The 14,471-nt window shown below is 34.6% G+C and overlaps 1 long non-coding RNA gene across 1 annotated transcript in view; it reads right to left on the bottom strand.

Annotated features, from left to right (window-relative positions):
• Positions 1-874: 874 nt before the first annotated feature.
• Positions 875-14,471, bottom strand: part of LOC117655383 (uncharacterized) — a 148,831-nt gene continuing 135,234 nt past the window's right edge. The window contains exon 5 of the long non-coding RNA XR_015728976.1: positions 875-995. This is a non-coding gene — a long non-coding RNA (uncharacterized LOC117655383). The remainder of the gene's footprint in view (positions 996-14,471) is intronic.

The raw sequence follows: 14,471 nt of genomic DNA, 5'->3' as shown, positions 1-14,471 counted from the left end.
TGAAAAATAAAACTACTGTATTCAGAAGTGTTTATACAATGTTCTTTCTTTTTTTAAAAAAATAGCATGAAATCTAATGGAATATAATAACAATAGAGTAGAATAAATGCAGTGCTAACATTCTTTTATGCACATCTGCAAAGGCCAATATTAATTTATACAGCACCAGGTTGTATTTGACTCTGTCCCTTACTTTCAGTGCAGCCTGTTTTGTTTTCTGGCTCTTGAATTCAGCTGCAAAAATCTGGAAGAGATCTTTGACAGTGATAATGTAAGGGGAGGGAGGGAGGGAGGGAGGGAAGGAGGAAGGAAGGAAGGAAAGAAAGAAGGAAAGGGTCTTGTGACTTTGAATCAACATTGATTCCTCCTTGAGAATGGAAGGACAAGGGAAGAGTTTTGTGACTTTGAGTCAACATTGACTCCTTATCACTGAATGGAAAAGTCCCTGCAGTTTTCTTAGCATTTTAGATTTTAGAAGTAGTTTTCCATTGTCTGCTTCCTTGGGCTGAGAGAGCATGTTGGAACAAAGTCACCCAATTGGCTTTGTTCCTAACTAGATTTTTCTGCTCCTAGTTCACCACAATCTCCCAAATTCTAGCCTGATACCTTAACCACTATCTTAGACTATTAGGTATCTTAGACTATAGCTTCTGAGACAGTAGTTGTAGTTTAAGCCATTCATGAAGCATCAGGTTAAATAAATCTATGCTTGTACAGTTACCATTTTTACTTCTTCCTGTAAGTAAAAGGTGATTTTTGTTGTCTACACATTGTGCATCAAAAAATTCCCTGTGGGCAATTGCTCAAAAGAAATGGAAAAGATCTTGGTTTAACTTCATTCTCATTCTCTTCAATAACTGGAGGCTCCTTCCTCTAAACCTATCTGACTATTTTATTGTTTCTTTTATAACTGATGTTGAGTTGCAGTCATCTTTCTTTTCTTCTTTCTTTTTCTCTTTCTTCCCTTGTCTCAGCCCCAGAGAAGCTAAATTTTCCTTAAAAGGGGAAGGTAAAAAGAAAAGAAAACCTCACTTTAACAATCTTTCAAGCTTCAAAGTACAGCAGCAGTTTAAAATGCTTGTAGAAGGCTTAGGTTATGACATTAGTTCAATAGTGCAATTGAACTCAACAATACATATAAAAAGAAAATACAAACCTTATTTCATAAGGAATATTGAGGCTACAGGAAATTCTTATTAGAATGGGAATAGTTCTTTCTGGGTGGCAAGAAAATGCAGTTTAGTTGATCTGTGATGAAAAGACTTCACTTCCATTTCTTTTAACAATCAGAGAAAAATTATGGCATGAATAATGTCTTCTGAGGGAATTAAGATTCATGTTTCAACTTTCATGTTGTTGTTGTTGTTGTTGCTGCTGCTTTGTTTAAGTATGTGTGAAGTTGGACTCTGAGTGTCAAAGCAATTATGTTTTTATATTTACTGATCATTCTGCAAATTTTGTACTGTCTATGTGTGCGCTAAAAAAGTGACCAGGATGAACCTAGAATTAAAAATAGCCCATTAAAAGTAGCCCACTGAATATTAAAAGAAGTAATGGGGCAGGGGATTTAAAAAATACATGCCAGAAAATGTCTCCAAAACCCTCGTCTAACCTCTATGTTCAAATGTTAAGATCTGCAAGGGCACCAGATGTTTATAGATGTTGGGAAAAGACAATTCTTTAGTCCCTTTCCTTTCCTTTATTCCTTGATACAAATGTAATGCTTCCAGAAAGTTTCCTTTGTATTCATCTATGTTTCCCCCACCAAAAAAAAAAAAAAAAGATGATTGGGCCATTTCTTAAGGCAGAACCGACCTTTTTGGTTCTGCAGACCATGGCAATGGTGGCTTCAGCAGCGGGGGGCGGGGGGTGTAGGGTTCTTGCACACAACCTAAATCTCACACATGCCCAAATGAAGCTTCACAGTTTTGCTTGCCACTTCAGCAGCCTAGTTCCCAATGGGCCATGAGCCAGTAGCAGTTGGGGACCCCTTCCTTATGGCATGCCTATTTTATGGAAACAATAGTCCACCATTTTTTAATGAAATTGATGAAAAGCACATGTATATGTCTATTTTGAGTTGAAAAAGTGACCTAAGATGGGTGAGATAACCACTGGAAACAATAGGATTTTTATTCCCTGTTATGAATTACAGTATAAGAAGATTTATCTCTGGATCACAGTGAAAGGGGAATGTAAAATACCACTCTTTTGTATGGCACATCCTGGTTAAAAGTAAGACCTCACTATTTTGTTAAAATAAATCTACTGCAAATAGCACATTGATTGCACTATGGAGAAGTTAGATTTTAGTTTGGTGGCTTAATCCTGTGCTCCCTTTCTTATGAGTAAATTTCAAGTCTAATTTCTAATTCCTGTCTAATTTAGAAGTCTAATTTCTATTCCAGAGTTCAAGGGATTTACTGTCTAATTTCTGCATTGAATTATGCTGAAAGAATATAAAAGCACAGCCTGCTCACTTCCCCATGTACTTTCATATAGATCCCTGGTTTCACGCCTTCCTGCATCATCAGTTAGGCATCAAGTATAACCATATTTATTATCCTTGATACAGAACAGATTTTACCTTTTAAGCATTGTGTTAGATATTTCTTCAGTTGTGCGTGTTTATTATGTCTTCAACTGTTAGTGTTTCTTTTGTTCAATGTTAGATGTTTATTTAATGCTGGCCTAAGTTTTAGAGTTATATCTCACAGTAAACTACTCTTAATAAGGCATTATTTAACATAGCATACACATTTGGGTAGAGGAGAGCAAGAAATGTTGATCTTTTTTTCTATAAATGCATCTTCACTTACTTCTCAACCACACTGAAATGATTCTAAAAATTAAGACAGACAACCAATTCAAGGTCCAGTCACAGGAAAGATGAAAATGGAAATTTAATATCTTGGACCACTTTCTGGGAATATTGTGTGCTGTGCAGCATACTATTAAGATATTAGAGCATCTTGCTGTAAATTTGAAATGAGAGCTTTGTAGGTCTGTTGAACACTGTCAATGTTTCACAGTTGGTTAGGTCAAGATGTTGCAGCAAGCAAGGTGTTTCTGTAAGCATGATAGACCAAAAGAATCTGAAGCTCAGTGGCCTTGAAATTTATACTTTCTCTTGGGAGGCACACTAGTCTCATGAATAATGTATAACAGAAAAGTACGGTTACGACCTGCTTAGATGTGTTTCACATTCTGGGTAGCTCTGTTTATCTAAATATCAGTTTGTTCCTAAAAATTCTGGCAGAGATTTATATTATTGGGGGGGATGGATAATGAGGGGGCAATTTTCTTATTGTGCAATAATGCCAATGGTGATGGGAGATGAAAAGCCATCACAAAAAATTAGAAAGAAGAACTTTGTTTTCCTGTTTTTAGAATTCATAGGCACTACTTCATGGATGGTCCAAATTGTAAAGAGACTTAATATGAAATGGAAAAAGACCAACCCGTTTCCAAAGCTGGAGCACATTCTCTGTTCAAGAGGCAGCTTTCTTCCTTTGCTCCCTTTCTGTGTCTATGGAGATTCTCAGTCATCCAAGTCATGGTTGTTCCAAAGATACTTTTTCAAGAGGCAATTGGACTTTCTGTTTTTTCTTTGAAGACATTTTGCTTCTCATCCAAGAAGCTTCTTCAGCTCTGACTGGATGGTGGGGAATGGAAGGATTTATACTCCTTGCAGACAGCTGGTCATTTGCATTCATTTTTGCATTAAAGAATGCAAATGACCAGCTGTCTGCAAGAAGTATAAATCTTTCCATTCCTCACTATCCAGTCAGAGCTGAAGAAGCTTCTTGGATGAGAAGTGAAATGTCTTCAAAGAAAAATCAGAAAATCAGGAAAACCAGCTGGCTCTTGAAAAAGCATCTTTGGGATTCCCTTTCTGTGGATAATGTTTCTAACATTCATGAATAAAGTAGAAGTCAGTTTAAATTGTTTGATAATGCAATTTTATTGATGATTATTTTTCTCTTACTATATCTTGTATTTACTGAACTTAATGCATTTTTAATTTTGTATATTCCCTAGGGGATGTATTACATAGCAGGGAGTATATCAACAGGTTATTAAATAAATAACGGTGGGTTGTTTTTTACAGTTTCCTTCATTTTATATATTATTATTAAATATTTGGTTAATGTGTCTTTCAACACTAAGACATTAACTAAAATTCCATTTGGGTTTGATCTTTTTGACATATTCATTGAAAGCCTCTAAATTACATAATGGAATTAAAAATGCATATGTGGATAAAAACAATTCACAATTTGCAGAAAATCAAAACAAGCTTGAGAAATATAAATAATACATAAGATTTCCTGCAAAAAAAGGGTGCACCTGAAAAATATATATAAATGAATTCCCTTGCAGATTTAAAAGAATACATCATTTGATAAATTAAAAGTTAAGCTTGAATAAGATCAATGAAACACAATGTCAAGGAAAAAAATCATAATGCTGAAAGGTGCCATGCTGGCCACTGAATCCAATCAGCTGTAGGGATTCATGTTTAAGTATCTGAGACTGATGCCAGCCTAACTTCTACATACATGTATCTAATGAGGGAAAGACCACAATTTTTCTAGGTAACTAACAGTTACCTAGAATAGGCTCAGTTAAATGGCTATTACTGTTCTTAGAGTCAATGAGAGAAAGATCAGTAGAAGCACCACTTCTGATTTTTTTATTTCCATCTGTGGATTATATCTATTAATTCTAACATACATCAATCATGCTAAACTTAGTTTAACAGAAATAAAATGGATTATAGTTTGTCATGACTAACTTCTCCAACTGATTCCAGTAGGTTTATATAACGTGCAACCAAATCACTGTTTTTCTACAAAATGAATTAATGGAATCAATATGCCAACTTTTAAAAAACCTCTCAAGGTAATATTTGTAAGCTTTATGATCCTGGATATAAGCCATAAACTTCAGGAAAAATCTCTAACTGCCACTTTTGCCCATTAAGGGGAAATCTAAACAGAAACAAATGTTTCAATAGAGATAATGCATAAAATGAAACTGCTACAGTAATGAATATAGAATGCAATGTCTGAAGTTAATGCAAAAGATAATTTATAAATTTACAGGGTCTGAATGCTTTAGGGAATTAATATATTTGCTTCAATATCTCCCTTTGATTAACACTTAAAATAAAATAGCTTGAATTTTAGCCTGTAGTTCAAGATTAGTATCTCTGGGGGGTGAAGAAATGTTAGAATTGTGTGCATGTCTATGAATACATATCTCCAGCTCTGGACTTAGTATATCCACCAAATATATATATATTATCCACCAAATGCTTTATTTTTGTGCAAAATAAAGCATTATATAATGAATAAAGTGTAAGTTTTTAAAATAAATATTAAAATTTAAACCTTCTAGGCTTTTCCCAATGAATCTTGGGCCTGACAAATGACATATACTCATCTTCAGGCAACACAAATCCTTTCCCAGGATCATATCTGACTTCCACAGGGGCACTAGATAAGATAGTATATCTCAAACAATGGACCTTCTGAATTTATAGAGAATGCTTGGGTAGTTTGCTAATAAGCTTGCAGAAATGTGAAGGAAAAGAAAAATGAGCAAGTTCACTGGTTTTCTGAGAAACTGTGAAGATGGAACAAGTGGAAAGACTCCTAAAGCATTTCTCCACGATTGTTTTAGGAGTCTTTCCACTTGTTCCATCTTCACAGTTTCTCAGAAAACCAGTGAACTTGCTCATTTTTCTTTTCCTTCACATTTCTCACTCAGCAAACTTCAACCAAACCTGGCAGCTCAGAAAAACATGACCCCAGAGGAATCTGACGACAGCCAATAGAATACATGTTCTTGCACAGGAACAGGAAGCTCAGGTTCAAAGCCCAAGAGAAGGCATAAAAGCCACCCAATCTCAATGCAGTTGAGATTGGGTGGCTTTTATGCCTTCTCTTGGGCTTTGAACCTGAGCTTCCTGTTCCTGTGCAAGAACATGTATTCTATTGGCTGTCGTCAGATTCCTCTGGGGTCATGTTTTTCTGAGCTGCCAGGTTTGGTTGAAGTTTGCTGAGTGATGCAATGTCCTTAGCAGATTGTGCAATGCAGTGAGCTCTGTGTCTTCTGCTAAATGGTCCTATTATGTCCTGAAGGGCCATGTCTTAATCCCATCACCCTGGAGCTGAAGGTCTGGCCCAGTCCTGCTGGGGCTATTAAGAAAGGTGGGGCCTGCTTTACAAGAGCATGTTTCTCCTTTAGGGAAATATAATATTCTGCCTTTTTAATATTTCTCACAATAATTTATTCTTCTAGGAGAAGGGTGGGTGATAACTTTCTACACCATGTAAATAAAACTAGTGGAAAAATCTTAATTCTGCACCCTTACTATGTTTTTTGGATTTATGCCCCATAGTTTTGTTCAGAGCTTCCATTCAGAAATTTTAACAGTTTACTAATTTGAAATAGCAGATTCAGCATTAGTACACCTAGGCTGCAGTCAAAACTTCCAGATCACAGTTCTGTTTATCATCTTTAAAATCTACAAGGTATCTATAGGATCATCTTGCTCAACTAGCTCTGGCATCACTGAGAGAAGGTTTGCTGAGGGTTCCTATCATGTGAGAGGTGACAGGGATCAGAACCTGTCAATATGCCTTTTTAGTGATGGCTACAGATTTTTTGAAATGCCATGTTACTTGAGCTACAGAATGCCTCCACTTCTCAGCCTTTAAGAAGACTGAGATTAAAAACTTTATTCTTCAGAGTGTTTGAGTGGTTTACTGGATTAGCTACATTGGGTTTTTTGCTCCATTGCTTTGGTTGGACTGTATGATGTCTTTCGTCCTTTATTAGATAGTTCTATGAACTTGATTTCATATTTATTTTGTTCCTTCTCACAAAAATCTTTAAAATTTTTAAAGTTCTATTGTGAATCCAATATAAGAAAATTATCCATGTCTTTCTTTTGATTTGTCATTCGTATATCTCTTTTAATTGTTAAGACATCAGTCAGTTTCATTTTATATTCATTGTAGGATCTTTTTCCATATCCTTCTTGTAGTCTGTCATTTTAAAATCAACTTTCAAATCTATCTCCTCTGGTCCAGTAAAATTGTCCCTCTTCCATAACATCTTTTAAAAATAGCCCATCTATCATGGCAGACACTCTTAAAACTAACTTCTGGGTTCATTCTACAAAAATATCCCCCAGAATGTCCATTGTTAAAGTATTTTGCTACATTCAATATTAGTAAGTCAAGTTTAAGTGCTATTCTCCTTTAATTATAATTTTTAATTCCTCTTCTAGTGTCCAATCTTTGAAGTCCCTCCCTATCATTCTTTTAAGAATTCAAAACAGCATTTTTTCACAGAAGGAGTCTTATAATTAATTTCAAAATATTATTGCAAATCTATCTAGACCTTTGGTTCATTTGTAGCTTTCCAAAATCAGCATTCTAATCACCCTTTTTCTGTTTATTCAAAAAAAAAAAGACATTTTTTTTTGTTCTTAAACTTCACCTGCTGAAGAATCTAAGAGCTGAAGAAGCTGCTTGGATGAAAAGCAAAATATCTTCAAAGAAAAACCAGAAAGCCACTTGAAAAAGCACCTTTGGGACAACCATGACTTGGATGACTGAGAATCTCCAGGTCATGGTTATCCCAAAAATACTTTTTCAAGAGGCAACTGGGCTTTCCGGTTTTTCTTGCTATAAAACCTGTCACTTCAAGGTTCCCATTGGAATAGGTTGATAATCAAATGTGTTAAAACAAGAAACCAATGTAAAGTTGATTTTTTTTATCAAAATTTTTTTAAAAAAATGTTATCTGTGGTAACTGCTAATGGACTTTTCTATTTTTCTTTCTTTTCTCTTTTTTCTTCTTTTCTGCATTTTTTGTTTTTTCTTTTCTTCTTTTTTCATTTGTATTATTTTTCACTGTAATGTTTAACTAAATTATTATATTCTATTAATAATAAATACCTAATCAGTTAAGGTGTACAGAATTAAAATATAGTTCAAAATACAATACAATATACAATAATATTAAAAACAGTAAACATGAGATTTATGTGGATGAAGATATGCTATAATTTTAACATAAATCATATTGCTTTGGGTTAACTTTTAGCAACACTGATCAGACTAATAGTTTATTGAAAATATTTAGCAAATATAACATCTTTAAGTTGTGTGTTACAAAGATACATATTGGATTGCACTGTCATTTCAGATAGCTTCTTCTTCAAATCTGAATTTTATGCTCAGATTTGCCAGTAGTGCAGTTAAATGCAACAATAATCCAAAACAGTAAGAGACAGTCGTACTGCAATCCCAGAACTGGTGATATCTACACCAGTTATTGGATGCCCTCACCAGGTCTTTGTGTTTTCAACTTATTCTTATGCCAATGCCATTTTATTCTTGAATGGGAAAATTCAGTTTCAGCAGATAGAGTGCTGTTTCAGAAATGGCACTTCATCATTGCTTCTAGAGATTACCTGTGCTCCCTAGGGTGGAGATTTTTTCGACTTCCCACCTTGGTCACCATTTTATTGATGCACTGACTTGATTAGGAAAAAGTGCCTAAGGCAGAATTGTTGATATGACATCACTACAAGTCACAGGACTTTGGAACGCAAAGAAGGCTTCAAAAATCTTTTGAAGGTTTTTAGTTCATTGGTTTAGCTTTTGTTAGCAATCAACTTTTACATCATATAGCTTTCTCCAGAATATTTACTAACAATGAACAAATGTTCACAACTAAGTACGTAGAAATTTATGGAATAGAAGGATTTTTTTAACGTCTTTTTCTTTTTTCTTTTCTTTTCTTTTTCCAGGGGGAAGACATTATCAGTTCTGAAACTGCCATTACTGTTAGTGTCCAAAAATTCATGTTCTGTACTTCATATTAGATGATGCTGATTCAGAAAAAAGAATAGACATGCTTGAATAATTTCCTTAGGAACAAATATACCCCCCACTTAGAAAATCAGCTAGAAACTTTTCTCACACACAAAATTCCAGTATGCACTGGAATTTTTTTCATGTATAAAATTTCCAAGTATATTTTCCTAACCTGAAGAGTATATGTGCCACTGTGAGGGTTCAATAATAATATACAGTAAGGTTTCTGCTTAGGCAAAGAAATTTCTCCCCCTCATTTCTATAAATTTCAGTCCAGGCACTCACCCCCTCCCATCCAAATCAATTCTGGAGTCTCCCAGTCAAGTCATACATACTGTATTTATCTAGTTTTTTAAAAGGCAATTCTTATCCTTTCATCCTGTTTTTTTTTAATTGTAAATGGCTAACAGGAAAAAATTAATCAGATTTCTAGATACTATTTCCACAAAAAGCCACAGTGTATAGTTCATCTATGGAATTTGGTATTATCGAATAGAGGGATAGCCAACAATTTTATTAGTTTTAAAAGAAATTAACAGATTCATAGAGTAGCCTATGCTGATGGTGATATTCAATAAGGTAGTACATTATATACCATAATGTACTATATTATATATGTACACACACACACACACACAGAGAGAGAGAGAGAGACAGAGAGAGAGAGAGAGCATAAGTGTCAGTCTGTATCTTTGTGTGTGCGTGTTCATATGTTTACTATACTATAAAACATAATCCACCAGAATAAAAATCAACAAAATAAAAGCAATTGAAAAAATAGCTGTTTATATTATGCCTGAAAATCGTAGCTAGTTAAAAGAAAGTGAATTGCACAAAATGTGGATGATCATCAGTGCTATGTTTTCTCAGTGGAAACAAAAGTAGTGCTAATCTTGCTTCAAAAATATAAAAAGCAAGGATCAAAGACCCTCTAGTAACAATATTATCATTTTAGAAGATTTGTGCCAGGGAGTAGCATAAAAGGAAAGAGGAATCCATATTTTTAATGGAATGTACATGATACGGAAGGCCAAAGATTAATGCTGAACCAAAATTCTTCTCTCAAAACATGATGCAATTATCATGAACTTTATTTGTCTTTGAATCAGTCTTGACTCTTGCAACTACTTGGAATGAGTAGCAGCATTTCCAGAAGCGATTTGCCATTGTTTTCTTCCTATGGCTGAGAGGAAATTGACCCAGCTGGCTTTCAGATCTAACAGTAGAACAGTGCTCAGATTTCTCTATTCCTATTCCAGTGTCTTAACCAGTAGTCCAAACTGAAACCATTTGTATATTTAAGTGCTTATTGTATTAGCAGCACGGAGGGGGAGACAGGAGGAGAGACTTCATTTCTTGAGAAAAAGTTATTGAAATAGCAAGACAAAAGTGCCTCTGCAATATTCAGTGCTGTTTTTATGATGATAAATATATTAAGAAAATGAGCATCCGGGTCACAGATTCAAATCTCACCTACCAATTGTCTTCTTAATAGGCAACAGATTCCTACAGTTTCTTTTATTAAAAGAATAAATCACTTTCCTAAGGCAGTATTCAGTTTTTCTATCTCTTTTAGAAAGTTTGTGCAGTTTTTGTTCAGTTTGTACAGTTTTCATCTGTAGGATACAATTTAAAGAATAATTTAAAAGAACTCAATCTTCTTTCTGTTTTTTATTACTATCATTTTGTTTTCAATATCTTTTATTTATCTTTTATCTTTTATTTATAAGGTAACAGGGAAGAGAATTTATTTGAACCATGAAGTCTGAATCTTTCCACAATATTAAACAAATGTATTATTTAATAAGAGAAATTTATTTCAAGCTAGTTATATTTTCCTAATGCAATACAGCTTAATGAACACAGCTGTTTGGTATCTTAGTTCCTGTTATATATCTTTTATCCTATCCTATCCTATCCTATCCTATCCTATCCTATCCTATCCTATCCTATCCTTCCATCCATCTATTATCCATCCATCCGTCCATCTATCCATCCATCCATCTATCCATCCATTATCTACTCTCTGCCCCCCTCATCTTCTTACTCTTTCTTCTTCCAAGATCTACCTATTTATCTGTAGAGACAGTCTCCAGATGTGTTTTGTTTAACCAGGAACTTAGCTATTGATTTAATTCAAATGACCACGCTTGAGGAGTATATTGTGCAATTTCTAAGTCCTGTCAGCTTCTTAGCTGGAGTGGTAAAGACAGAAGGGCAATTATATTGCTTCAAGAGATATTTAGTAAAACTTCCCTTCTGAATTTATCTTTGTAGTAAGTGGGGGGGGGGTTAAAATGAACCAGGCCAAAGCCATGATTCCCCCCACTCCCAAAAATTGATCTAACTCTCATCTTATATTGTTATCTTTAAAGACATGGCCACAGAAGCAGAATAATTGTGAAACCCCTTTTGATTTGGTTTGGTTCTGATAAATTTATGGTTGATATTTTTCTCTTCTTGTCAGTTGCATTCTTTTACATGCTGTTTTTAATTGTAAATTGTGTAGGGGTTGGGCGGCCTTGAAATTTGACAAATAAATGCTTTATTTTGACAAATAATGATTTTAGTGTTTAGATTTTCAGTAAAGCATGCTATGTACAAAGCTCTCTGATAGCATTAAATATACAATGCTTATAAAGGACATCAGAAATGTATAATATCACATATGATACTCATGTTATGAATGAAACAGCATGCATATTTGACACATCATGATTTATTACATAATTTTGCCATTTGTGAGATATTAAAAAAGGTGTCATTTTTTTGATATTATGGTAGGGGTGCCTTTTTTCTCTTTAACATCTGCCAACACTACTGTTATTCTCATATTTTGGATGAAAACTGCCAAATTGATCTATTTCGCTTCAAAACTGTGTCCATGAAATCCCACTGAAGAAGGATTGTGATGGCACAAAGCCTAGTAACTCCATTCAGCTAAATCCTATTAATTTTGCTACAGATCTTATGTTTTGTAAGTTAGTGATGAAGATGATAAAACTCATATTAATTTTCATTCCATGTGCAGAATTCTAACATCAGAATAGGGCTGAGGTTTAGCCTTGAAATGATGAAAAAGCTAGAGAATTACTGCCAGTAGGCAGTTGTATTGTCTTTATTTAAACTGGAATATCCTAGGTTTATCTATGCTTGAGTTTTTTGTTGCTGGTTTCTAATGGGTAATGAAATAATATAGTATATAGAATTACTTTGACTACTGTAATACAAACAAATCACTGGGAAAGAGTGAAATGCTAGTTAATACATTTAAATCTATTGTCATAAGTCTGTGTCTATTGTTTTTTGTGTAGTGTTAATATTTTGGCAAATTCCGGGGCTGCTGCCCCTATTAAACCAGAACCAATGTAAGCAGTTCTGATAATCTTTACTGATGGCCTTGTCATTGAAAAAGCTGTGACTGCGTAAATAGCCAGATATTATTTTAATCGCCAATATTTGATCTGGCACAGAATTTCACACGTGACTAGCTAACATGAACCTCTATTCTCTCCTTTTGTATTCCTACCTCTCTGTGACAGAATCACCAGTGCAGTGCTGCCAGCAAGCACTCATATTTACTCATCTGTTATCTCTTATTCAGTAGTCTACATCTGAGCGAATTACCACATTGGATTTAACCTATAATTAGGTTTGTGATTTGGGGCCTTAAAGCAGTGATGTAGAACTTGTTACAATCTGAAAGCAACACTAAACTTTGAATGCCATACCAAGGCCTGTGATCAGGACAAATAACACATTTGATTTAATTTAGGCCTAAATTAAATTAGTCAAATATAGTTAATAGTGTTAAGCTCCTGTGTTTAATGATGTCTTTTTGTATCACTTTAACAAATTATCATTTGGTGGTCATCAACAGAGGTCATTGGGAGGTACCTGCAGGGTTTCAGGACTACATGAAACCCATAGGTCTCAGATTATGCACAACCCATAGGAATTAAATCACTTTTTATGATTGAGTAAAAAGTATACCCAGGCATTGTGGTTTATTTTGCAAACTATGGATACAAAATATGGCTTAAATTTATTATTTTTATTCTATTGCACTGAAAATAGTTGGAAATTAATGCTTTCTTTTCTTCACACTTCTCTTTCCCCTTCTTTATCTTCTCCCATTTCTCTATTATCCTTGTTTTCATTTGTATTTAAATTAATGATAATTTCAATACACACACACAAACATACACAACTTAATATAATATGTAAATCCAACTTTTCCCAGGCATGGGGGTTGGAAATTTATTTGAACCGAGATGGATTTATTGCTGATTTCTTTGATTGCCATAGTGTGCTCTTGTCCTTGTCTTTATTTTTTCATCTTTTTCATTGGTTGCACAGATTTTATACTTTGTCAGCCATCCAGAGTCAGGTTTGCAGGATGGGTGGAATGTAAATGTATTGAGATTATCAATAAATCAATGTATGCAATACAATGCAACGGGGGTCCCCAATTCACAGGCTGCGGACTGGCAATGGTCCATGAAGTGCCAGAAACTGAGCCATGCAAACAAGCAAATCCCATCCATGCACACATGTAGATGCAGCGTATGAAATCATGCCCCCTCTGATCCATAGAACTGGTCCATGGCACCCAAAAGGTTGGAGGTCACTGCAATACTATACCAATAGAAATATGCTTAAGAAGGGAAACATATAAATCCATTCCATAATGAAACATTGCCTGAAGAAGTTCCCATTATGGGAGCTGACTGCAAAGGAACAAAGAACGGAAACTGCAGTTACTCAGGTCTGTAATTAAATGTGAGCTTATCTGCACTAGATCTGAAGCAAGTCAGTCACATGTTATTGAAGTCAATATAAAAAAATAACTTTGAATAGTATAAATCCATTTAATCCAGGTTTTCCATTTCAGCCAAAGTCCAGTTCATGATTCCAGCTGAGTAGTGTATCACTGGAACTGCCCATGTATCAATGGCTTTAATTTATGTTTCCAACATTCAGCTTTGATTTTAATATTTTGTGGACCCTCCTGATGTATTCATTTTGCATTGACTCTTTGACTTTTCCATTCAAGATGCTATCTGCTTCCAATATGCCTAGGTATTTGTAACCATCTTCCTTTGTTAATGCTTTCACTATGCTTCCATTTGCCAGTTCTATTCCTTCTATTATTTCCATTTTTCCTCGCTGCATGGATAATATAGCACATTTTTCAAGTCCAAAGTTCATTTTGATGTCGCTGCTGAATAATTGAACTGTGTTGAATATTGATTTAAGTTCAGTGGGGCTTTTTGCATACATTTTTAAGTCATCCATGTATAGTAGATGGTTTATCTTGCCACGTTGGCTTGAGATTTGGTATCCCAGTTTTGTGTTTCGTAGGATTATTATCAGTGGAATTAATGCGATGTTGAACAGTAGTGGCAAAAGTGAGTCCCCCTGGAAGATTCCTCATCTGATGTTGACTTTACCAATGTTCTCCCCATTTGCTGTTAGAACTGTTTTCTATTTTTGCAAATTTACTTTCAAAAATGTACAAATATTTTTGTTGATTCCAAAATTTTCCAGACAGACATTAATCCAACTGTG

This window comes from Pantherophis guttatus, chromosome 7 (genome assembly GCF_059756535.1).
Source record: "Pantherophis guttatus breed Tessera chromosome 7, ASM5975653v1, whole genome shotgun sequence".
In the NCBI taxonomy this organism is placed as follows: domain Eukaryota; kingdom Metazoa; phylum Chordata; class Lepidosauria; order Squamata; family Colubridae; genus Pantherophis; species Pantherophis guttatus.
The sequence above is the reverse complement of the archived record's forward strand: the minus strand, read 5'-3'. Positions and strand labels throughout refer to the sequence as shown.